The 26,153-nt window shown below is 40.1% G+C and overlaps 1 pseudogene; it reads right to left on the reverse strand.

The window, feature by feature from the left end:
- Positions 1 to 1,130: 1,130 nt before the first annotated feature.
- On the reverse strand, positions 1,131 to 2,744 carry LOC114498799 (annotated as a pseudogene).
- Positions 2,745 to 26,153: the final 23,409 nt, after the last annotated feature.

The raw sequence follows: 26,153 nt of genomic DNA on the forward strand, positions 1-26,153 counted from the left end.
AAGATGGACTAAGAGCTGGTCATGGGAAACCTGGAAGAGGATGGGAGAGTATACTCTTCCAGCTGGAATGAATGGTATGTGGAAAAATCATGTGGTGAAAAGGAGTTTCCTGTATTTGCAGAAACAGAGAAGAGTGGCATGATGCCACTAATGAACTTGCTGCACTTGAAGGCATGGCGTTAAATTCCCTGAAACAAAGACACCAATGCATCACTGCATGTACACCAGGTAAAACCAGAGATTTCATGAGAAAATGCTTTAGATCATCTCATCAGTTATTTCTTTTCTCTGTGCTGGCAGATGCATGGGGACATCTCTGTTCCTGTCCACTTCTTAGTGTAGCAGGATAGTTTAGTGAAACATTTGGGTTTATCTTTCTGTGTTTTCTGCTTTCCTGTTCTCCTGCACTCAATCTTCCCCACTTTTTTTTTTAATGTCAGGGATTTTTTTGCAGTTTTTTTTCAGTCCTTTTGTTAAAACCCTAGACCACTGAAGGAACAAGGCTGGATGCTGTTTTTCTCTTTCCATCAGCTTTCTGTGCTATTTATTTCTTTCAGTTCTTATGTTTTTCTTTTTTAACTTAGCTAAGTAATACATAATTATTATAAAAGACAGGTAAGCAAAATAAATAAAAATAAATTTAAATTACCTAATATCATGCCATGCAGACATAAGTAAGCATTATCAACATTTTATTTTATTTATTATTGTTTTTGAAATATAAGGTAGCTTTTATTAAGCAGAAAAGGGAATTCAACTACATGATACGAAGGATCCAGTCTGAGCAGCTTCCACAAGATTCCTTCTCTTCTTTGTGGTCTCTCTATCAGGACAGACTCAGGGGCCTCCCTAATCCACAAGATACATGGACAGTGACTGCTTCAGGGAGTGGGCTCTTCCTGTACAGCATATGACAATTCCCTATCAGTCCCAGGAGGCAAGGGCACAGGCCATGATAGTTCTCACAGAATACTCCACAGGTGAGCTTAGGTTTACTTTTTCAGGAGTCTCTGATGACAATTTATTTTAAAATATCTGAACAGAAAGTAGGGCAAAGGGTGTGTGAGCAGTCTCATGTAGCAAATGGAATGCCCCTGTCCGTGGAGTCACAGTGGGTGACACAAGTCTGGTTAGGTGTTGTATGAAGATGACATGCTGCCCCCATGCTGTTCAGTTAGTGTGGATAAACTTTCCTGGTTTGGCTAAGAGTTCATAGGTGTGTGTCCCGAAGTCACCCTGCTGAGCCTGGAGCAAATTGGCTGGCAACATGTGTCTGTGTCTGTCACGGAAGGGAAGGGCAGTGGTGAAGCAGGGCCTGGGGATGCCCACTGCCAGCAGTCCTGGCAGCTTTTGGTGGCTGACTTAAAGAAGTCATCTAGAAGTAGGTTCTGAAGTTCTGGGTTAGATTAAACACATCTTTTACTTTTCCTAGGAATATACTTCTAATGATACAGCCCCCCACCCCACCAATATCAAGGCAATGACATCATATCTGAGGGTCCAGCCAATTTCAGTGGCTGTCTGTCTTAGCAGCATAAAGCCTTGAGTGTAAAAGATGATATTGGAAGCATAGGGGGCCTTTCCAATGTCCTCCAAGAATAACTTTCTTTATCACCTTTAAACTGGATCTTTTGAGGACCCTTCAGCTTTTTGCTAGCTTGAAATCTCTTGTCCTTCAGAGATGATAAGCATTGGGCAAAGACTGCTTCTCCAACAAGGGCGATGGCAGTCCATATCCGCATGCCACTCTGCCCCTTACTGTCTCTGACTTTGGTGGTGAGTGAATGCTGTCACTATTTTTGAACCTGAGAATATTGACTGTGATTTCAATCAGGAATGAGTCTCGCCTTGTCTTATTCTAGTCCTCAAACGCCTGTGCTGTCTCATAAGCTCTATGCCCAGGACATCCTTCATCAGGTGGTAAGACTCACAGATCTACTGCATGTCCCCATACTTGATCCCATTGTGTACCATCTTCACAAAGTGTCCTGCTCCCTTGTCTCCTACCCAGTCACAGCTGGGCCTCCAGTTCCCACTTTTGCAGCAATGCCCTGGAAGATTGTCTTGATGTGGGGCCAGGCATTTTTGTTCCCTCCGGGCATAAGTGATGGGCCATACTGGGGCCCTTCCTTTCCACCACTAATGCTGCTCCCTACAAACAAGATTGCCTTGGCCTTGAGGCCCCAACATTGTCTCATGGTATCTTGATATTCAGAATTTCATCTGTCAATGATGATATCACCAGTGTCTAACAATGGTACCAATTTTTCAATGAAATCATCAACAGCCTGACCAGCCTTCACAAGCAGTGTGATCTGCTGAGGCTTCTTCAGCTTGGAGACCATCTCCTTCAAAGTGTGAGCAGTAACCACTTTGGTTCCCTTTGTCTCAATGGCCAAGATATCATCAACTTTGGAAGCTGTTCTATTAAAAATACAGATGAGAAAGCCATGGTCAGTTCTGTTCAAAATTAAGTTCTGGCCCATGACAGCTAGTCTAATTAGTGTGATATCAGCTTGGGCCATGCCAAGGGTGGTGACTGGGCAGGAGCAAAAGAGTGATGGAGAGCAAGGGACACGTGGCACTGGCCATCATCATTTTAATGTATAATTTCAGTAACCTACTTATTTCATTTTTTGTGTCCCTTGCAATTCACATATCATACCACTAGGTGACGGAGGATCATCATAGCATTAGTAGGTTGATTAGAGTAGATGTAAATGCTTTTCTAATTTTTATATTATTCAAAACATTGTTATTTAGACTTTAAGAGTTACTAGCAAATATCGGCTTTTAAAGAACCAAATGCTCAAGAAAAATGTATATGCTGTACTTAGTATTACTTATCCTCAAGGCTGAATTATATAATTAATTAATGCTTAACACTCATTTAAACTTTATTTTAGTGTCCAAAAAATAACCTAATTAAAAAATGGGCAAAGGACCTGAATAGACACTTTTCTAAAGAAGACATACAGATGGACAATAGACATGAAAAAAAGATGCTCAATGTCACTAATCATCAGAGAAATGCAAATTAAAACCCCAAGGAGATGTCACCTCACACACCTGTCAAAATAACTATCTATCATTAATAAATCAACAAACAACAAGTTGTTGGTGAGGTTGCAGAGAAAAAGGAATTCTTGTGCACTGTTGGCGGGGATGCACTGGTGCAGCCACTGTGGAAAGGAGTATGGAGGTTCCTCAGATAATTAAAAAGAGAATTGCCTTATGACCCAGCAATTCCACTTCAGTGTACATATCTGAAGAAACCCCAAATACTAACTGGAAAAGATATATGCACCCCTATGTTCATTGCAGCATTATTTAAATTAGCCAAGATATGAAAGCAACCTAAGTGCCCATCAATAGAAAGAAGACGTAATACATATATACAATGGAATATTACTTGGCCACAAAAAGAAAATATTTCTATTTGTGACAACAGGGATGGACCTAGAGGATATTATGCTAAGTGAAATTAGTCAGACAGAGAAAGACAAAGAGTGTATGATGTCACATATGTGTGAAATTATAAAAAAAATAAAAATGAATGAACAAACAAAATAGAAATGGACTCACAGATGCAGGAAACAAACTAGTGATTGCCAGATTTTACAGGGGTTGGGGCGATGGGTGGAAGGATAAAGGAATTAAGAAGTACAAAACTGTACTTGAACAATGATTAAAATAAAAAAAAAGAAGTACAAATTGGGAGTCACAAAATAATCATACGGATATAAAAATATGGCATAGGAAATATAGTAAATGATACTGTAATAACTATGTATGGTGACAGGTGGGTACTTGAGTTCTTGAGTTACTAAGGGGATTACTTCGTAAATTACATAATTGTCTAACCACTATGCTGTACACATGAAACTAATATAAAATAATATTAAATGTCAACTGTAATTGAAAAATAAAACTTAAAAAAGAAAGTTTACTTTGGGATCAAATATTCTAGGAAACTGTATATGACTTTGGGTTCTCAGCCATGTTAAGTGGTAAGACTTCTATAGGCTCTGACATTAACTTACAGAATTATTTTTTATTTGCTTTGATGTCTAGTTTTTTGAGGTACCCTTACATCAGATAGAAGATAGACATAGCTATAGATTAAAATTTAAAAATCCCAGCAACTTAGCAGAGTATCTAACACATGATAGATATTCAATAAACACTCATTTCCCTTATTTCTAGTCTCTTTTCTGAACCTAAGAACAGAGAAGCTACCCTGGTTTATTTTTCCCAAATTAAATTAAGATATTTTTCTTTCTATTCCCTTCCTTCCCTCTCTCCCTCCCCCCTTTCCTTCCTTCCTTCCTTCCTTCCTTCCTTCCTTCCTTCCTTCCTTCCTTCCTTCCTTCCTTCCTCTCTTCCTTCTAATTTATTTAGAATCTAAATAGATTCTAATTTATTTAGTTAAAATAGTTATTACTAATTATCCTTGGCTATTTATTACTTTTAGAAAGCCTTCTATCAAGAAATATTTAGACTTAATATATATGAAGAACAGTGCTTAAATCTGTTGGAGAAAAGAATAGTAATAAAAAATATAGGAGACTAAACAGTAACTGGTTTGTTTTACAGATTATCTCTACCGTTCTTTAAGAAATGCTATGGGATGCAGACTGGTGCAGCCACCGGTGCAACCCCCTCCCCCAAGTCCTGTGCATATTTTTCACAGAACATTATATTCTGAAAAGAAATAAGAAAGGTTCTGATCCCATCATAATCCCCCAATTGATATGTGTATATGCATGTGTGTGTACACAAACATTTTACATATATATATGTTTGGTCTAAGAGGACTAACTGGATTATGTATTTCTCACTTTTTGTCTTGTTGGATGGAAAAACCATCAATCCTGACATTTGGATTTCTAACTGTTATATTATAAATACACTAAAAATGCAATGTAATTAGAAAGTTTTTGAGCAAAAGATAATTTGTTTTGGGCTCCTCAGTTCAATATCATCCTTATATGTGTCATTTAAAGAAAATTAATATAGTTTTTGAGAAAATTTTTATTTTTAAAATGTGCCTTTCAGAATATTTTTTTTACCTTTCTGCGCGTGCGCTCTCTCTCTGTCTCACACACACACATACACACACTCACACTCAGACACATAAACAAGAAATTATCTAATTTTATTTTCTTGCATTTGTGACAAGCTTGGTAGCAAGCTTGGGGAAAAAGTGGAAAATGGCCATTTAGCCTAAGAAACTAGATTGCAGCTTTCCTCTACTGAGAAGCCATTGTATATAGATGAGAAAATATTGAACATTTCTGACAGTGATTTAATGTTACCCATTTGAAAGTCATCTGACAGTTTTAAATATAGAAAGTTTAGTCTCATTTACATCAGTAGATATTAAAATTTCTTCAATTCCTTATGGCTATGTTAGCCTGGATGTGCATAATGCTTTTTTAAAATAAGACTCAGCAGAAAAGTCTTCATAACAATCTGGAGGCTTGGAGGAAACAAAATTACTTTTTTATGACAACTGAATAGCTCCTTAAATCATTAAAGTGTTTCTTCACTTTTGCCATGGGTTTCAGCTGAAAGATCAATCTTGAATATAAAAGTGTTTTCTAGCCTAACTATGGGAAGCATTGCCTGGTAGTTTGAGGCGAAAAGGAGCCTTGGGACCATCTTCTCTCTCCTCCTAGGTCCAGCCTCCATTCCTTGAGGGGATTGTTCCCAGCCCCACAGCCAACTGGGGTGGAGCGGGGCCTAGAGCCCCTGATTGTGACATTCAATGTGACTTCATTCTAAGCTGTTCTGTCAGTCCTAGAGGGGTCCAGCCTTCCCCAGCTCTTCTTTGAGATTCTTGCAATGATGTAGAAGGGACATATTTCTGTTGAAAGGCTGTGTGCTTCAGTATCAAAGCAGGAATGATGAATCCTACCCAAGGGTTCTTAAGCACAGAAATAGGTCTTGAACATAGATGTAAATGAAACATTAATGTAATAGTCTATAATAAAGTAGCAACATTAGCAGGAAACCTTGAAGCACAAACCAAAACCATACAAAAAGTGACAAGTCTTAATATGAAACAGTAGAAAGTATTTACCTCAGATGCCCATAATTGAGACTTTCAATTACTGTCTACTTAAAATCATGACATAAGCAAAGCATCAAACTTCTATTGTTACTTGCTCCTGATTCTCACCTGTTCCTGGAGAGACAACCTTTGTATAAATACATTTTGTTCCCTTCTTTCATTTTTTTCACAAGTAGAAATTCAATAATTTTTGTTGTATTTTATTTAGACAATTGAGAATTTATAAGCACTATTAAACATTTCTGTTTTCAATTTTATTTTAATTATTGTTCGAGTATAATTTCCTATCTTTTACTCCCATCCCAGCCCACCCACCCAGCCCTCCCCACCTCCCTCCCATCATTTCTCTTCTTTTTGAAATGTAAATAACTTGACACCCTCTGTTAACTTTTTCAATTCTCTAAAAATTGAGGGAACAGTGAGGGATATATTGGCTTCCTAAAACTTAAGGCTAAGCAACAAAGAGATTTAAGGGTGAGACAAGATTTTTCTGAAGTGATAATTAATTGGTTACATCTCTATTTTATGTTTTGATATAGGAAAAAAAAGATAAAGCAGAGAAACCTGGTATTTATTATTCTTGGATGAAAGCATGCCAAGGATCAATAGAAGGTGTTGTAAAGGTACATGTATTGATTTTCAAAGGAGAGTAATTGAAGACTTGTTTAGAAGTGTCAGCATTGAGTTAAGAGAATGTCACCCTATCATTCTCTCAGACCAGAAACACAGGAAATTCTGTAGTCTCAATCTGAAGATATTTCTAGAGATTAGTGTTCTTTAAGGCAAAGCTTAAGTTTAACTTTGTGAGTAAACCTTTAGTTGGATCTCAGAACCCTTTTTTAGAGAGCTTTCAAATGCAAACTGATTTGACCAAACATGTGGGGATTCCCAGAAATGACATTTTTATTGGTATTTCCTTGAGGCAGTATCACATATAATTGTTCCAAGGTTGCTGAATATTGAAAATAGAAGAAAGCTCATCTATTTAAGGGCATATTTTGACTTTACCAAGCAAGATACAATATATATTGCTATTTCCACATTTCTCATTGTTCTTCAAAAATCACATCAGAAATGTTAATTCAGTGTTAACTGAACACATTTATAACTGTGACAGAGGTTATGGTCAAGAAATAGATAACAACCCCTTCCTTTCCTTACATCAAAACCATCGCATCTTTTTCACTTTTCTGACCTTGCTGTCTTGATCACCCTCCCACTAGTTACTTGTGAACCCTTAGATGTCCTGTAAAACTTCAACTTCAATTTTGTCTTCTCTGATATGTCTCCCTAGATTCAACCACACTGAGTTAACCCCTTTCTCCTCTGTGTTTCCAAAGAATTGTGTTCATTTTGCACATTTTAACATTTCGAATGTTGTATGGCATGTGTTTCCATGTTTTCCATGTTCTCTCTCTACTAGGTTTAAGATCATGTCTGAATCAGCTCTGCAACTGTCTCCATCATAAGGTCTCATTAAAAATTTGATGACTGTCTTTGAGGAGCTTATGGTCAATCAGGGAGCAAATGTGAAACAACCAGAAATCATAGGAGGAAAAATTAATTCACTAATTCATTCAATAATTTTTTATTAATTGCTTATTTTGGCCTGGTATAAAAATGAATTAGACAGACTTGGTACCTGACTTCATAGAATAGAAAATTTGGGCTTAAAGATAGATATTAAATAATGAATTACACAAATGATTTATAACAAGTATAACAATAAAGAAGAGCAAGGTGCCAGGAGAACAAAGAATAAGCACAGGCAACAGCATGTTCAAAGGCTCTGGGGTGAAAAGAAGCTTGATCCTTTGGGGAAAATGAGAGGAGATCGATGTTTCTGATACAGGACCGGAAGGACAAGACTGGTAAGAGATCAGTGTGGGAAGCTGGGCAGAGGCCAGACCATGCAGGGATTTTAAGGCCACATCAAAATGTCTGGAATTTATTTTAAAATCAAAAGAAAGCCATTGAAGAGTATCAAGCAGAACTCCAACATTATTGAATTTATTTATTTAAAAAAGATTATTCTAGCTGCCAGGTGAATATTGGAAGTGGGTAGATGGGTAGTTGGGTAAATGATGATTGTACTTGTGTGATGTCAGTTATAACAGAGGTAAGTGGATGGCTCTGAGAAGGTTTCAGAAGCTGGAATCCACAATGTTTACAGATTGTTTGTATTTACATATATGTATGTGTATGTGTGTAAGAGGGTGCAGCCAGGGGGCCCCCAAAAGGAGGACTTATAATGGCATCCAGAACTCAGGGTGTCCAGGAAATATTAAAAATATGGGATGTCCACACCCCCACAAGTCTGAGCTGGGGGATGGGATACTTGGAGCAAGACCATTGAGTTGTTTTGCATAGCAATGTTTTGCAGATAACCTCTAGAATGGTCATTTAACATATCTAGAACCTTTAAATGGTTTCATAGATATGTTAAATAGCTGTGGCCATGCTTTGAGCTTGGGAGAAGGGAGTGACTTCCACCCAAGATGTAATTGGGAGACAACTCCCCCTGGTTACACAGCCTGTGTGAGAGCCTGGAGATGATTGGCTCCACACCACAGGGCCATGCCTGCCCAGACTTACTATGGCAGCCCAGGAAAGCTGGGAAATGTAGGAGTGCTGGCGAGTGTAGCCAATTGTGGCAGGAGTAGGAAATGGGACTGCAGAGGAAGATTAGCGCTGGGATTTAAACCCAGATGTGGCAGCCATGACAAGAATCACCACACAGCTTTAACAGGAAACCACCACATGGCTTTGGATCTCCCTTGGACACACAGTTTAGGAAGCTGGAAAGCAAGGTGTAGCAGTGATGCAGAGCTCTCTCTTAGCAGTTCAGAAGAATTCAGTGGAGACGCTGTAGGAAGGAAAGGGGTGAAAGAACTCTTGCTGGTGGGCCATCAGAAGGTGCTATGTGGTTTTGGAATAAGAACTAGAGATCCCAACAACACAGCTGATGGTGCTGGGAACTGAGGGAGGCCTCCTAGCTGAGCACAGATTACTGGGAAGAACCAGGGACTTCCTGAGCCACGGAATTCTATTTCTTTTCCTGAGATACAATACCCTAGACTGGGCAAAGGAGGAAAGGAAGGATGGTATGTGTTTGTGGGTGTTTTAAGGGATTTTGATGACAACATTAAGTCATTACTCTTAAGTCTGTATAACTTGAATAAATAATTCCTTTCCTTTTCATCAATCTCTAACATGGAGAGCTATAATTCTCTGGCGAGGGGCAAAGTGAATCTAGTACAGGGGGACCCCAGGAGAAGGAGGGGTCAATTCAGTAACACTGTGGGACCCCCTTCCCTTGTGGCCAATCAGGGAAAATTATGGGAAACCACATGCACTGTAGCTTTAGAGTAATACAACTACTTGCATATATGCAGTAAAAACCCTTCAAAACTAGCCAGGAAGGACCTGCCCTATGAGAATAGAATTGCTCCAGCCCATGAGGTAAATCTCTGCTTGAAGTTGACCTGCCCCCATGTTCTCTGCTATAAACTCTGGGTGTTTGGTGCAGTTCTTTGCCCTGATCACCAAGAACTTGGTTACCTGTGCTCACCTGTGACAGTTTTTGGTGGGCCAGCCAGGAGAAGATGCTGGAGTGGTAAGCCCCTTTGCTGCTCTGACACCCAGGATGCCCCTTTCCGTTGCCATCTATTCTGTTTTGGTGAGTCTGATGTTCCCTGATGGAAGGTCAGCTGCTAAATTGCGGGCATGGGTCAGGCAGTTAAAAGCCACAAGAGCACCCACCACTTGAAGGCACCTTAGGATAACCTGGATGTGGAACAGGGTTAGCTTTAGCCTCTGCCAGGTACAAGAAAATGTTTGCACAATGGTCAGGCACACTGTGAAAACCACAAGACACTGTCCCATCCCATGGCCACTCCCTCAATAGGCATAGCTGGACCTTCCATACAGGATATCAGTCACTGTCTCGCCTGTGCTATGACTTCCTTTGCAGTCTTCTCATCAGGCCCACAGATAGTCTTTTACGCTTGTCCTCCCCGACTGACTTTTGGCATTTATACCTTCACTTGTACCCCACTTGCCTTTTGTGTACAAAGGGTTCCTGCTGTCTTTGTACCAAGAATACCTACCTTGGGGTCACTAATAGCCCCATTACTAAGTGTAGTTGCAGGGATGGGCTACTCCCATCTTTGGCATGTATATACTATCATTGTAAGCAGCAACATTGCCCAGAACTGCTTAATAGGCACCTGCTGGTCCTTTGTTACTAGAATGGCCATGTGGAGCCACTCTTACCTAATTAATTGAATTTGGAATTCTAAGGTGGTTTTCTTGCCCCTATAGGGGTATTTTAATTTACCCTCTTGGTCTGTCATTTCTCTATGAGATTCACTTCCAGTATGAAAGGGGGTGCATTAGACTCCTCTTGAGGTTCCTTCTGGGGAAATTTCAGACTCAGGTACAATTTCTTAAAGCTCTGGAAAATTAGATAGAATAATTGAAGGTCTTCTTTGTGATTTGGAAAAGAGTCATTTTATAATAAGATCATCTTGGTGCCCCTCTTGATAGTTTACGGGGCCAGAAACTATTTTTCTAGTAAGACACTTCCTTTGTCCCAGACCTGAAAGTCTACAGGAAAATGAGGGTCTCCGCAGATGGAGAATACATGAATGGAAATTTACTTGGGCCACAAGGGTAGAGCAGTGAGTCTGGGGTTGTCAAGGTTGTAGGCAATTGCTAAAAAATGCTGGACTGGTTCCTTCCCAATAGTCCATTGCCACCTAAACACTCAGTAGGACCATGATTTCTGCAAATGGTATTCAGGGAACTCAAAACCTCTGAATTAAACAAAGAAAAAGAAATGGAAGTAGAGTGGCAATCCTCTCAAGTCTTTTAGATTTCTGTCGGCCAACACTCACTAGGATTTCTTTTGTCAGAGATGCCTGGTAGGTTGGCGGGATCCCAGGGAATGCCCTGTGGCCCACAAGGAAAGCTCCTGAGGCAAGCAAAGAGGGATGCCTCTAGACTGCAAAGGAGTATCTTTGCTTTTTTTTTTCCTACTCTTTAGGATCACCGCAGTCGAGATGCAAACCACACCTTTCATCCCTTCCAAATCACCATTGGGTTGCATTCTTAGCAATTGTGATAAATTTGACCCAAAAAATTTAAAAAGGAAGAAATTAGTTTTCCTTTGTGTTGGGAACTAGGAAATTAAGAACTAAATTTAACCTTAATAGACAAGAACCACATTGTAGCTAAAAGGAAATGATAAGGGAGACACAGGGCAGTTAAGCAAACATCCCGTGTCTAGCAGATGCTCTCCCCTAGGTAGGCTAGATAAGCAATGCTTTGTAGTTTTTAATGAGAAAATAGAAAACTAGCTAGCTAGAGCCAGGAGATTACTAGGTTAATGAACAAACAGCCTGCCTTCCCACCTTATGCAAGAATGCTTGGTTTGAAATTCCCGCGCCCGGTCTCTGTAAGTGAATTGCTAACTGCCACGTCTGCTTCTGTATAACACTTGCTTGCCCGCCCCTATATAAGAACGTAGTTGTACGTGCTCGGCGTGTCTCTTGTTTGCAGCTCCTTGTGGGCACTGTGTCACTGGACACTTTGAGAGTTCACCCCTGCGCAGGTTAAACTTGGCCAATAAAGTAACATCTTTGATACCCTGAAAGTCTCCAATATTGGTTCTCACGTGTGCTGGATGCTACACTTTGTAACACTGTTTGGCCCCAATATAAATTAGGGGATGGAGAGATATGGTTCTGCCAATGCCCAAGTGCTGGTCAATTAGAAGATATTTTCCTTAGTTCCCCGCCTCTCTCCCAAGGAAGATTAAGGGAACCCCAGAGTTCTGGAGTGTCTGCCCCCACCTCAGAGGGAGTGACCTGTCCAGCACCTTATGCTATGGACAGCCTAAAGCCACCAGCTGAGGAAAAACTCAATCCCGCAGGACATACTAGGAGTGGCGCTTCTTATCCCCCTACCACTCCTACTCTTGAGGGAGGTAGCAGGCACCGAAGGCACTAAATGGTACAAGTCCCCTTCTCTGTAACTGATTTACAACAATGTAAAGACAGGCTAGGGAGTTTTTCAGAGGACCCTTCATGTTTCACTAGTAATTTCCAGGCTCTTACTTTAGCCTTTAGTATGTCATGGTGTTACAGGGTGCAGCCAAGAGAGGGGACCCCAAATGGGCATTTGAAATGGGGTCCAGAACTCAAGGTGTCCAGGGGATTTTTGGATGTCCTCACTCCCACTCCCCAGGTGTGGGTTGGGGGAAGGGACAAATGGAGCAGGGCCATTGAGAGCTGTTTTGCATAGCAACAGCCTTGCAGCTAACCTCTGGTGTGGTCATTTAACATATCTATAGCCTCTGGCTGGTAACTTAGATATGTTAAATAGCTGTGGCCATGCTCAGAGCCAAGGGAATGGAAGTAACTTCCCCACCAAGATGTGACTGGGGGCAGATCCCCCGAGCTATAGCACCTGCGTGGGAGCTCGGAGATGATTGGCTCCTGGACGTGGGGCCACACCTACCCAGACTCATGATGGCAGTCCAGTAAAGCTGGAAGGGTATGAGTTCTGGCATGTGAAGCTGAGTGTGGGAGGAGTCGGAAATAGGGCTACAGAGGAAGATTGGCACGGGGATTTAAACTGAGATGCAGCAGCCCTTGAGGGAGAGAACCATGTGGCTGTGGAAGTGCAGAGAGGATCACAGTCCTGAGAGAGAGAACCACACAGCTTTAGCAGAGTGGAGACTCCCGCAGCCCTGAAAGGGAGAAGCATGCGGTTTTGGCTGAGTGGAGACTCCCGTGGCCCTGGGAGAGAGGACCACGTGCCTTTGCTAGAGTGCAGACCCCTGCAGCTTTAGAAGGGGGAACCACCACCTGGTTTTAGCAGAGAGCCCGGCGACTTGGCTGAGGGTGCCGGGAACCCAGGGAGGTCTTCCAGTCGAGATGGAGTACTAACTAGGAAGAACCAGAGGACTGCCTGAGCCATGGACTTCTATTTCCTTTCCTGAGATATGATACTCTGGACTGGGCAAAGGGGGAAGGAAGGAAGGACTGTGTCTGTTTGTGGGTGTTTTAAGGGACTTTGGGATTTTGATAAAGACATTAGGTCACTACTTTAAGTTTGTATAGCATTAAATAAACATTTCCTTTCCTTTTCATGAATCTCTGGCATTGAGAGATGTCTTTCCTAGGGTGGCGGACATGACGGACCCGGGGCCTTCTTTCAATAATAGTATATCATCCCAGGCCCCCCTTGTTTGTTCTGTAGCAATGGAGGAATTTGTACATAATTCTGATCACCTGCTGTTCCCCAGACGAGAAACAGCAGATCTGGGAGGAGGCCTATAAACATGCAGACCAGCTGCATACCCAGAACCCCTAGGCTCTGTAAGCTGAGCCCACATGTATGTTGGGGATTGGACACCATGCCATGTGGGTGTGCTGCCATTTTGGGTAAAATGGAGGATGAGCCATGTGAGCGACCCACCATGGAGGACAGGTCATGCATGTGCGTTGCCATCTTGGATGGCCCAGTGTGCTTGGGCGCTGCCATCTTGAACGATGGGTCACATGAGAGTTCCACCATTTTGGAACGAGGCAACATAGTGGGCTAAGTATTCTCTTCAGATTATGGGCTGTGTGTTGCTGCTGTGTGGGCACTGCACCACTCAGGTTCTCTGTACAACTGGTTCTGATAGGGAAGGCTCTGGTTCTGAAGATCATGAACTGGGGCCCAAGTGTGACCTTCTGATTTATAGGGTGTTTGCAAGGTTGAAGCCTCAGAAAGCTGCAGGATGTCCCTGCAAACCCAGGGACTTTTAGTGGAAGATGCCTATAGTGCTAGGGACTTTTAGATGCCAGATATTGAGTTTAAGTATAGTCCTTCCCAGTGTGGGAAAGGAACAGAGATTAAAAGTGAATTATGGTTAAATCTGGATGGGTAAAAAAGGCTATAGTAGGTTTGTGAATGTTGCAGAAGGCTTGTGGGTAGCTGTAAAGATAAATGGAAATGTGAAAGTTTTGGAAAGAAATTTTGTGGTGTTAGTAATGGAAGGTATAAGACATGGAGATGCAATCTTGGTGGATATCAGAAGGAAAAGGATTTTCCTTCATGCTTTTTATTTTTCTCCCTATCTGATCCCTCCAGAATTTGACATTCTGAAGGAGTGAGTGATGACATAAGGTTTCTTTGCATAAATCCAATAAGACCAATCATTAAATGGTAGTTTTGTTAACCAATATTTTGATTGGAATGTTGCTCCTGAAGGAGGCATGCCTGGGTTCTGGTTGTCACCAGAAAGCCCTGAGGAACTGGGATTGACTTGTGAAGCTAGCAAAAACCCATGGGAAAGAGCCTCATACCTTGGTTGGTTGTGAGATTCATGGAGGTCTTTCCAGGGAAGGAATGAAAGTTGCTTTCCTGAAATATGGCTATAAAAGGAACCTACAGACACAATGGAAGCCTCAAGGACTTGAGTGAAACAACTGGTACAGGGGAAGCCAGATGGTGGATGTGTGGCTCTGCTTCTGTGCCTCGAGGGGCAGACTGAGGAGTCAATCTAAAGGTTCCCTGTGTGAGTTCCAGCAAAGCAGAGTTAAAGATCACAGATGATCTAGTCTGTTCTTGGTGTGTTTATGCAAATGAACAGACAAAATTAAAAGCTGGACTCAATGTAGTCCCTTCAATGACAATGAGGGTGATCTTAGGGAGAAAAATTGTGGTTCAAGGAAAATCACAATGCTCAGTATTGGATATCAGGATGGTGCAGCCAACTGTCTTAAAAGTTTGTTTTCATTTAGAAGTTGAAACTGGGTTTGTAATATCACCAAAGATGTTCAATTTACAGGCATGAAGGACCTGTCAAATTGCCACTATTAGATGTCATTGCAGCAAAGACCTTGCAATTGGATGTCTTCCCAAAAGACAGTCTCACAGGCACAGAGACTGGTTTGGGGATTGTTGTGTGAATTGATATTTGTGTTCTTCCTTCTGTTTTCATAGGGTGTATACCTATGATCTCATTACCTGAGTGATTACTTGCAATATAGACCCCACTTAAGGAGCCCATCTTCATCATCGCCCCTCGAGACTCAACAGTTTGGCTGAACTGAGTGGTTGGGTTGGTGAAAGCTTAGGGTAGTCTGTGGGCTTCACCTTGAACTGACTTTCCCTTTTCTGTCCTAATGGCTTGGACAGAAAGGGCCTAGAAATCTGAAAGGGGGAAAACCCTAAAATATTCCCCTCAGCTTGAGCTAAGTATAGTGGGCCACAAGGGCTTTGGATAGGTGTAGCATGCCTTGTACACCTTCCTCCAGATAAGCCATTCTTTACCTAAGTCCTCTCTTCGTCACATGCATCTGTGGGATATAGTGTTGGATGAGCAGTAGGAGCATGAGGGAGAAGTAAATATCAAAGATGACCCTCAGGTTTCTTAATAGACTATGTTTTTAAATGTTTATGTGGACAAATTTAAGAAATGGAAAACGACCGACCCCAACCTCCATCATCAGTCTTCAACCTGAAGTCCCATTGGGTTGTTATAGAGTATTCCAGTGTCTCCTATAAAAATGTATCTCTGATGATAGTGGTGATAAGGAACTTTTTAAAACATTCAAATTATTTTTCAAGTAGAGTCTACATGCAATATCATATTATTTTCAGGTGCACAACATAGTAAAACATTTTTAGTAAAGATTGTTGAAATGCTAACTTCCAGGAAAGAGTGGGGTGCATGAGCCTTGTCCAGGGAGGGGCTCTTACAGTAGCTGCAGGACTGGGAGAAAAGAGAGGCAAGCTTTCCTTGTTGGCAGATGTCATAATGTTGCTCACTGGAGAGGTCCTAAAAAAGATATACTGTCTCCAGAGAAATGGAATCAGCAAGTGTGTAATTGCATATTAAATCTATTCACCTTTGCTTTCAGCTGAGCTCTTTGTGAATATCATGACAATCTTTTTTTCACAACCTTAAAGAATCTAATTGTTTCACTGTCTCCAATGTCTGATTTCCTGCAACTTCCCTGAATTATCCAGCTCATAAGCCTATAATATGTCTGTGACTCAACATCTCTTACTAGTTAATGTAACACATTCTAAAACTGTTTCAAAAAGTCTTAGCTTTCTGCCTGCCACCCCCACTTGTCCCCCATTTCCTGTCTTTGCACTAAAAGTAAACCAGCTCACCTGATCAAACTGATGAATTTTTTCATAACTGCACTAGATGGCAGTAGAGGAGCTCCTTCATTGCAGTTGAAAAAGTCTTTTGTGCAAGGGGAATGTGTATGAAAAATGGTCAAGTTCAGCTTCCCTCTGTCGCCTGAATTAAAGGCAGAAAGAATATGAAAGAGGAAAAGCAGCACAGTGAGCTAAATGCTGCTGCATCAGTTCAATCTGCTTGGTATTCATGTCACACAAAGAAAAGGTTTTTCAAGTACACTTGTCTTTTGCTTAATGAATAAAATGCATTTGTTTCTTTTTAAGCTATAAAATTAATCACGATTAAAAATCCTATTTTTCCTCATTGAAGTTCATTATTAAATTTGGGATATGGTTCTTTAGAGAAAAAGGGTTCATCAGTATTATTAAATCATAGGAATTCAGCACATCTTTTAAAATAGCTTATTTTTAAAAAATATTTTTATTGATTATGCTATTACAGTTTTCCCAATTTTTCCTCCTTTATTCCTCCTCTGCCCTGCCCCTGCAACCATCCAGCATTCCCACCCTTATTTCATGTCCCTGGGTTGTACATATAAGTTCTTGGAGTCCTCTGTTTTCTATTACCATTTTTTATCTCTCCCCATCTATTTTATGCCTACTATGTTTCTTCTTCCCTGTACCTTCCCTCCCCATTCCTCCCTTCCCCCACTCTACTGCAATGGCTTGGTTTTTGATGAACTCCTTTAACTTGACCTTATCTGGGAAGCACTTTCTCTGCCCTTCCACTTGAAATGAAAGCTTCCCTGGGTATTCTTGGATGTAGGTACTTGCCTTTCATGACTTGGAATACTTCTTTCCAGCCCCTTCTTGCCTGCAAGATTTCTTTTGAGAAATCAGCTGATAGTCTAATGGGAACTCCTCTGTAGGTAACTGTTTCCTTTTCTCTTGCAGCTTTTAAGATTCTCTCCTTATCTTTATTCTTGGGTAACTTAATGATGATGTGCCTTGGTGTGTTCCTCTTTGGGTCCAACTTCCTTGGGACTCTCTGGGCTTCCTGGATTTCCTGGCAGTCTATTTCCCTCACCAGACTGGGGAAGTTTTCCTTCATTATTTGTTCAAATAAATTTTCAATTTCTTGGTTTTCCTTTTCTTCTTCTGGTGCCCCTATAATTCAGATATTGGAAAGTTTCAGATTGTCCCAGAGGTCTGTAAGTCTCTCTTCACCTTTTCCAATTCTTGTTCCTTCATTTTGATCTGGATGGATGTTTATTTTTTCATTTTGTTCCAAATTGTTGCTTTGAGTCCTGGTTTCCCTCCTGTCACTGTTGGTTCTCTGAACATTTTGCTTTATTTCACTTTGGGTATCCTTCATTTTTTTTTTTTTTTTTCATTTTTTAACCAAGCTCAATCAGTTCTGTGAGCATTTTGATTACCAGGGCTTTAAATCCTCTATCAGATAGGTTGTCAGTCTTCTCATCTCTTGGCTCTCTTTCTGAGGTTATGCTCTGTTCTTTCATTTGGGCCATATTTCTTGTCTTGGCACAGCTGATAGGTTGTAAGGGGGTGGGACCTTAGGTATTCACCCAGGCAGGGCAACCCTCTTTGCTGTGCTCCTGGTGCTGCTTGTGGGGGAAGGGCCAGAGAGGAACGGCATGGCTAGTCTGCTCCTCTCTAGCACACTTTTCAACAGACTCTCAGACTCTCATGTGAGACTGGGAGCTTCTCCTACTGCGGCACCCCCAGCCATAGCCCATAGCCACCCCTGAGGCCCCTTAAGTCAGCCTCTCCTGTGCAATCCACCAAGCTCTGAAGCTAGCCCTTTCCCCAAGGTCTGCCCACAATGTGTTGGTTTTTCTGAGTTGGCCTGCAGGGTCTACCGCCTTACCTCTCTGGTTGTTCTGGTTGATTTTTTTCTTTAATTTCTTTGTTGTTGGAGTTCCATTCAGTTTTATTTTCTGGCACTTTTGTTTGTTTATTGATTTCAGATTGGTTGTTATCCTCCTTTTGGCTGTGCAAGGAAACAAAGGGTCTCTACCTATACCTGAATCTTGGCCAGAACTCTGAAATAGCTTATTTAAAGGAATATAATAATATAATGAAAACATCGACAGTAGTATTAAAAATTGGCAAATATTTACAAAATATCAGTAATGTGTTATATTGCAAATAAGTCATAAAATAGAAAACATTAAGGAATAAAATAAAATGCCAGGTTCTTTGGAAGTAAATGATCAACATTTCTTGCTGTTCACTCCTTAAATGTTTAGTAAGTAGTTTCATTCAGTTTTTCCATTGCCTTGAATTGCCTTATTGCTTTTGAACTGTATATTAAGCATAATTCATTAAACTTTTTTTCTGTATGTGGTATTGGGCTGTTTCCAAGTATTAGCTTATACTGAGTCTTTAATGTCCAAAGCAATGTCATATTCATTTACCTGACGGTACCTGTTTCTTATTAACTGTGGTATTATTACTAACTAACATTTGCATGTGTTATAGTTTACAGGATTCTTCTTCACATACATTACCTCATTTAATCTTTACAACATGTAGAGATGATTATTACTCCCATTTTACAGGTGAGAAACAGGAAGACATAAAGTCTAAGTAACTTGTCCAACTTCACACACTTTTAAAAATTTATTATTATTTATTATTATTTTTATTTTTAAAAAAAATTTTAAAAGATTTTATTTATTTATTTTTAGAGAGGGAAGGGAGGGAGATAGAGAGAGAGAGAGAAACATCAATGTGCGGTTGCTGGGGCTAAGGCCTGCAACCCAGGCATGTACCCTGACTGGGAATCGAACCTGCAACACTTTGGTTCGCAGCCCACGCTCAATCCACTGAGCTATGCCAGCCAGGGCTATATTTTTACTTTTTAAATTGATGTTCCAATACATTTGTCTCCATTTACCCATCATCACTTTCTCCTGACCTACCCACGCCCACCTCCCACCCTCAATCCCACCACCCCTTGGCTCCATCCATGAGTCCCTCATTCATGTTAATTTACATCCCTTTCCCTTCTTTCCCACATTATTTCCCTCTCCCCTCCCCTCTGGTTACTGTCAGTTTGTTGTCGATTTCAATGTCTCTGGCTACATTTGGATTGCCAGTTTGTTTTATTAATTAGGTTCCACTTATAGGTGAGATCATATAGTATTTGTCTTTCACAGACTGGCTTACTTCACTTAGCATAATACTTTCCAGTTCCATTCATGTGGTAGCAAAGGGTAGAGCTCCTTCTTTCTCTCTGCTGGGTAGTATTCCATTGTGTAAATGTACTGTAGTTTTTGATCATTTACCGATGGGTACCTAGGCTGCTTCCAGCCCTTGGCTATTGTAAATTGTGGTGCCATGAAAACTGTGGTAGTTCATTGGGTAATTCACAGTTCTTTTGAATTAGTGTTTCAGAATTCTTAGGGTATAAACCCACCAGTGGAATTGCTGAGTCAAAAGGCAATTCCATTTTTAGTTTCTTGAGGAAATTCCGTACTGTTTTCCACAGAGGCTGCACAAGTCTGCATTCCCACCAACAGTGCACTAGGGTTCCCTTTTCTCCACAACCCCGCCAGCACTCATTCTTTGTTGATTTGTTTATGATGGCCATTCTCACTGGTGTGAAATGGTATCTCATTGTGGTTTTAATTTGCATCTGTCTGATGCCTAGTGATGCTGAGTATACTTTCATATCCCTGGGCCCTATGTATGTTCTCCTTGGAGAAATGTCTGTTCAGGTCCTTTGCCCATTTTTAAATGGATTGTTTGTCATCCTGGTGTGGAGTTGTGTGATTTCTTTATATATTTTGGAGATCAAACCCTTGTCAGAGATATCATTGGCAAATATGTTTTCCCATACAGTTGGTTTCCTTTTCATCTTGCCAATGTTTTCTTTAGTCATGTAGAAGCTTTTTACTTTGATGAAGTCCATTTGTTTATTCTTTCCTTTATGTCCCTTGCTCTAGGGGACATATTGGTGAAAATAATGCTGCATGGAATATTGGATATTTTCCTGCCTATTCTCCTCTAAGACTTTTATGGTATCATCACTTTTATTTAAGTCTTTTATCCATCTTAAGTTTATTTTTGTGTATGGTGTAAGTTTGTGGTTGAGTTTCATTTTTTTTTTTCATATAGCTCTTCAGATCTTGCAACACTATTTGTTGAAGAGGCTATATTTATTCCATTTTATGTTTCTGCCCTCTTTGTCGAGTATTAATGGGCCATAATGACTTGGGGTTATTTCTGGGCTCTCTATTCAGTTCCATTGATCTATATGTCTGTTCTTATGTGAGTACCAGACTGTAGTGATTACTGTGACCTTGTAATATAGTTTAATATAATTTTTTTTTACTATTTTTTTAAATTTTATTTTAATCATTGTTCAGGTACAGTTTTCTCTGCCCTACTCCCATTCCAGATCACCCACCCAACCCTCCCCCCTTCCCCCCCATTACCCCCCACCCCTAGTTTTTGTCTATGTGTCCTCCAAATTTGTTCCTGTAAACCCTACACATTCCCCCCTGAAATTCCCTCTTCTCTCCCCTCTGCTCACTGTTAGACTATCCCCTATTTCAGTGTATTTGGTTATATTTTGCTAGTTTTTTTTGTTTTGTTGTTTAGATTCCTGTTAAAGGGGATATCATGTGGTATTTGTCTTTCACTGCCTGGCTTGTTTCTCTTAGCATAATGCTTTCCAGCTCCATCCATGCTGTTGCAAAGGGTAGGAGCTCCTTCTTTCTTTCTGCTGCATAGAATGCCATTGTGTAAATGTACCATAGTTTTTTGATCCATTCATTTACTGATGGGCATCTAGGTTGCTTCCAGCACCTAGCTATTGTAAATTGTGCTGCTATGAACATCGGGGTGCAAAGGTTCTTTTGTATTGGTGTTTCAGTGTTCTTAGGATAGAGTCCCAGCAATGGAATTGCTGGGTCAAAAGGCAGGTCCATTTTTAGTTTTCTGAGGAAGTTCCATACTGCTTTCCATAGTGGTTGTACCAGTCTGCAGTCCCACCAACAGTGCACTAGGGACCCCCTTTCTCCACAGCCTCTCCAACACTTGTTGTTTGTTGCTTTGTTTATGATGGCCATTCTGACTGGTGTGAAGTGGTATCTCATTGTGGTTTTAATCTGCATCTCTCTGATGGCTAGTGATATTGAGCATCTTTTCATGTGTTTCTGGATCCTCTGTATATCCTCCTTGGAGAATTGTCTGTTCAAGTCCTTTGCCCATTTTTTAATTGGGTTGCTTGTCTTCTTAGAGTGGAGTTGTGTAAGTTCTTTATATATTTTGGAGATTAAACCCTTGTCTGAGGTATCATTGGCAAATATGTTTTCCCATACAGTTGGTTCTCTTTTTATTTTGATACTGTTTTCTTTAGCTGTGCAAAAGCTTTTAATTTTGCTGAGGTCCCATTTGTTTATTCTTTCCTTTATGTCCCTTGCTCTAGGAGACATGCCAGTAAAAAAGTTTCTGTGTGAAATATCTGAGATTTTCCTACCTATGTTCTCTTCTAGGACTTTAATGGTGTCACGTTTTATATTTAAGTCTTTTATCCACCTTGAATCTATTTTTGTATAAGGTGTAAGTTGGTGCTCGAGTTTCATTTTTTTGCACGTAGCTGTCCAGTTCTCCCAATACCATTTGTTGAAGAGGCTATTTTTATTCCATTTTATGTTGCTGCTTCCTTTGTCAAATATTAATTGACTGTAGAGGCTTGGGTTTATTTCTGGGCTCTCTGTTCTGTTCCATTGGTCCATGTGCCTGTTTTTATGCCAGTACCAGGCTGTTTTGATTACAGTGGCTTTGTAGTATAGTTTAGTGTCAGGTATTGTGATCCCTCCTACTTTACTTTTCTTTCTCAAAATTGCAGCAGCTATTCGGGGTCGTTTATGGTTCCATATAAATTGTTGAAGTGTTTGTTCTATGTCTGTGAAATATGCCATTGGTACTTTAATAGGTATTGCATTGAATGTGTAAATTGCTTTTGGTAGTATGGACATTTTGATGATATTAATTCTTCCAATCCATGAACACGGTATATGTTTCCATTTGTTTGTGTCTTCCTTGATTTCTCTCCTCAGTGTTATGTAGTTTTCTGAATACAGGTCTTTTACCTCTTTGGTTAGGTTTATTCCTAGGTATTTTATTTTTCTTTTTGCTATTTCAAATGGGATTTTTTTCTTGATTTCTGCTTCTGCTGTTTAATGGTTGGTGTACAGAAATGCCTTTGATTTCTGGAAATTGACTTTGTATCCTGCTGTTTTGCCAAATTCATTTATTAGGTCAAGCAGTTTTTTGGTGGAGTCTATAGGATTTTCTAAGTATACTATCATATCATCTGCAAACAGTGACAGTTTTGTTTCCTCCTTTCCGATTTGGATTCCTTTTATTTCTTTTTCTTGTCTGATTGCTGTGGCTAGAACTTCCAGTACTATATTGAATAGAAGTGGTAAAAGTGGACATCCTTGTCTTGTTCCTGTTCTTAGTGGAAGATTTTAATTTTTGTCCATTGAGTATAATGTTGGCTGTAGGTTTCTCATATATGGCCTTTATTATGTTGAGGAATGCTCCCTCTATTCCCACTTTTCTGAGTGTTTTTATCATAAATGGGTGCTGTACCTTATTAAATGCCTTTTCTGCATCAATTGATATGATCATGTGGTTTTTGTCTTTGCTTTTCTTTATGTGATGTATTACATTTACTGATTTGCGAATATTGTACCATCCTTGCATCCCTGGAATGAATCCCACTTGGTCATGGTGTATGATCTTCTTAATGTACTGTTGGATGCGGTGTGCCAGTATCTTGTTGAGGATATTAGCGTCAATGTTCATCAGCAATATTGGCCTGTAGTTTCCTTTCTTTGTTGTGTCTTTATCTGGTTTTGGAATTAAGATGATGTTGGCCTCATAAAAAGAATTTGGGAGTCTTCCATCTTTTTGGATTTTTTGAAATAGTCTGTGAAGGATAGGTGTTAGTTCTTCCTTAAATGCTTTGTAGAATTCTCCTGTGAAACCATCTGGTCCAGGGCTTTTGTGTGTTAGGAGTTTTTTTATTACTGCTTCAATTTCTTTTACTGTTATTGGTCTTTTCAGGCTTTCTGCTTCCATTTTATTGAGTTTTGGAAGATTATATTTTTCTAGAAATTTGTCCATTTCATCTAGGCTTTCAAATTTCTTGGCATACAGCTCTTTGTAGTAATTTGTTACAATCCTTTGTATTTCTGTGGTATCTGTTGTAATCTCTCCTCTTTCATTTCTGATTGTGTTTATTTGGGTTTTCTCTCTTTTTTTCTTAATGAGTCTGCTTAAAGGCTTGTCGATTTTGTTTATCTTTTCAAAGAACCAACTCTTGGATTCATTGATCTTTAGAATTGTGCTTTTGGTCTCTATGTCATTTAATTCTGCTCTGATCTTGGTTATTTCCTTCCTTCTGCTTGCTCTGGGCTGTCTTTGTTGTTGTTCCTCGAGTTCTTGTAGACGTAGGGTTAGGTTGTTTGTTTGAAATGTTTCTAACTTTTTTAGGTGGGCCTGTATTGCTATGATCTTCCCTCTCAGGACTGCCTTGGCTGTGTCCCATAAGTTTTGGGTTGTTGTGAGTTCGTTTTCATTTGTTTCCAAAAACCGTTTGATTTCTTCCCTAATATCATTTTTGACCCATTCATTGTTTAATAGCATGCTGTTTAATCTCCATGAATTTGAGTGTTTTTGGTTTTTTTCCTGGGGTTGGTTTCTAGTTTCAGCCCCTTGTGATCTGAGAAAACGCTTGGTATAATTTCAATTTTTTTTGAAATTTTTGATGCTTGTTTTGTGTCCTATCATGTGGTCAATCTTTGAAAATGTTCCATGTACATTTGAAAAAAATGTCTATTTAGCTACTTTGGGATGGAGGGTTCTGTAAATATCAGTAAAGCCCATTTCCTCTAGGGTATTGTTTAATGCCACAATATCTTTGTTGATATTTTGTTTGGAATATCTGTCCATTTTTGATAGTGGGGTGTTAAAATCCCCCACAATAATTGTGTTGCTGTCCATATCTTTCTTGAAGTCCTCTAAGATTTTCTTTATGTATTTGGGTGCTCCTATGTTGGGTGCATACATATTTATAATATTTATGTCTTCTTGGTGAATTCTTCCGTTGAGTATTATGAAATGACCTTCTGGGCCTCTCTTTATCGCCCTTCTTTGGAAGTCTATTTTGTCAGATATGAGCATTGCTACCCTGGCTTTTTTTTCCTGTCCATTTGCTTGGAAAATTTGTTTCCAGCCCTTCACTTTCAACCTGTGCAGGTCTTTTATCCTAAGGTGGGTCTCTTGTAGACAGCATATGTGTGGTTCATGTTTTCTTATCCAATCAGCTATTCTATATCTTTTGATTGGAGCATTTAATCCATTTACGTTTAGGGTTATTATTGATAGGTACTTATTCATTGCCTTTTATGTACGTGTGTTCCTCTCTCTCTCTCTCTTTTCCTTTCTTTCCTTAAAGCAGTCCCTTTAGCATCTCTTGTAGAGCTGGTTTAGTGGAGGTGTATTCTTTTAGACTTCTTTTGCCTGAGAAGCTTCTTATTTGGCCTTCTATCTTGATTGAGAGCCTTGCTGGGTAAAGTAGCCGTGGTTGCAGTCCTCTGGTTCTCATTACTTGGATTATTTCTTGCCATTCTCTTCTGGCTTGGAGTGTTTCCATTGAGAAGTCAGCTGTTAGCCTTATTGGGGCTCCCTTGTATGTTACTTCCTTTTTCTCCCTTGCTGCCTTTAAGATTCTCTCTTTGTCTTGAAATTTTGCCATTTTGATTATGATGTGTCTTGAGGTGGGCCTCTTTGGAATCCTCTTGATTGGGACTCTCTGTGTTTCCTGGATTTGTGTGACTTTTTCTCTCATCAAATTAGGGAAGTTTTCCATCATTACTTTTTCAAATAGGTTTTCTATCCCTTGTTCTTCTTCTTCTCCTTCTGGTATCCCTATTATATGGATATTATTATGTTTCATATTGTCTTGCATTTCTCTTAATCCCTCTTCATATTTTTTGAGCCTCTTTTCCTTTTCTTGCTCTTTCTGGGTGTTTTCTTCTACTTTGTCCTCTAGCTTGCTGATCCGATTTTCTGCTTCATCGATCCTGCTTTTCATTCCTTCTACTGTGTTCTTCAGTTCAGAAATTGTATTCTTCATTTCCTCTCGGCCCTTGTTGAGAGTTTCTATTTCCTTTTTTATGCTGGTGTAGTTTTCATTGAGTTCAATGTAGCTTCCCTGTAGTTTCTCGTAGCTCATTGTGAGCTCATTGAGCTTCCTGACAATCACTCCTTTGAACTCAATATCTGATAGTTGAATTGCCTGTAGTTCATTTAGCATTCTTCCTGAGGCTTCCTCCTTTCCTTTCATTTGGGGATTATTTCTTTGTCTTCCCATTGTTTGTGAGACACTTCCTGTTCGCCTCAGCTTCTTATATTGATCTGTTCTGCCTCCCTGGGTTTATGTTGTGAACTTCTGTGGTAGAATAGCAGTGAGTTTCAGTGGTGCAGTTTCCTTCATCTCCCAAGCTCCCTGGCCTTGGGCTGTCGTTTAAGTTGGCTTTGTGCTTGCCTTTGAGTTTTGGTTGTTGTTGAGTCCTTCTTTGGTGGTTCCTTCCCACCAGCTGGTTAAATGAGGGCCACTCTGTCCACCACCTTCTGTATTTTGTTGTGCTGGTGAGGGCAGGTTGTGTTGAAGCTGGCTCTTCTGTGTGTACAAGGTTTAAAGAAACCTTGTTCAGTTGTTTGTATTGGGTACTGTCTCTACTGTTTAGTTGTATTTCCAGATAAGTTCTGGATTGAGGTTTGTGTGGTTACTACTCCCTCCTTCACCTTCTTCTGCTGTTATCTGTTAGTGGTTCCTTTGTTGTTGGGTTTCCTCTTCCAGTGGGTATCCTGTTGTTCA

This window comes from Phyllostomus discolor, chromosome 6, assembly GCF_004126475.2.
Source record: "Phyllostomus discolor isolate MPI-MPIP mPhyDis1 chromosome 6, mPhyDis1.pri.v3, whole genome shotgun sequence".
Taxonomy (NCBI): Eukaryota; Metazoa; Chordata; class Mammalia; order Chiroptera; family Phyllostomidae; genus Phyllostomus; species Phyllostomus discolor.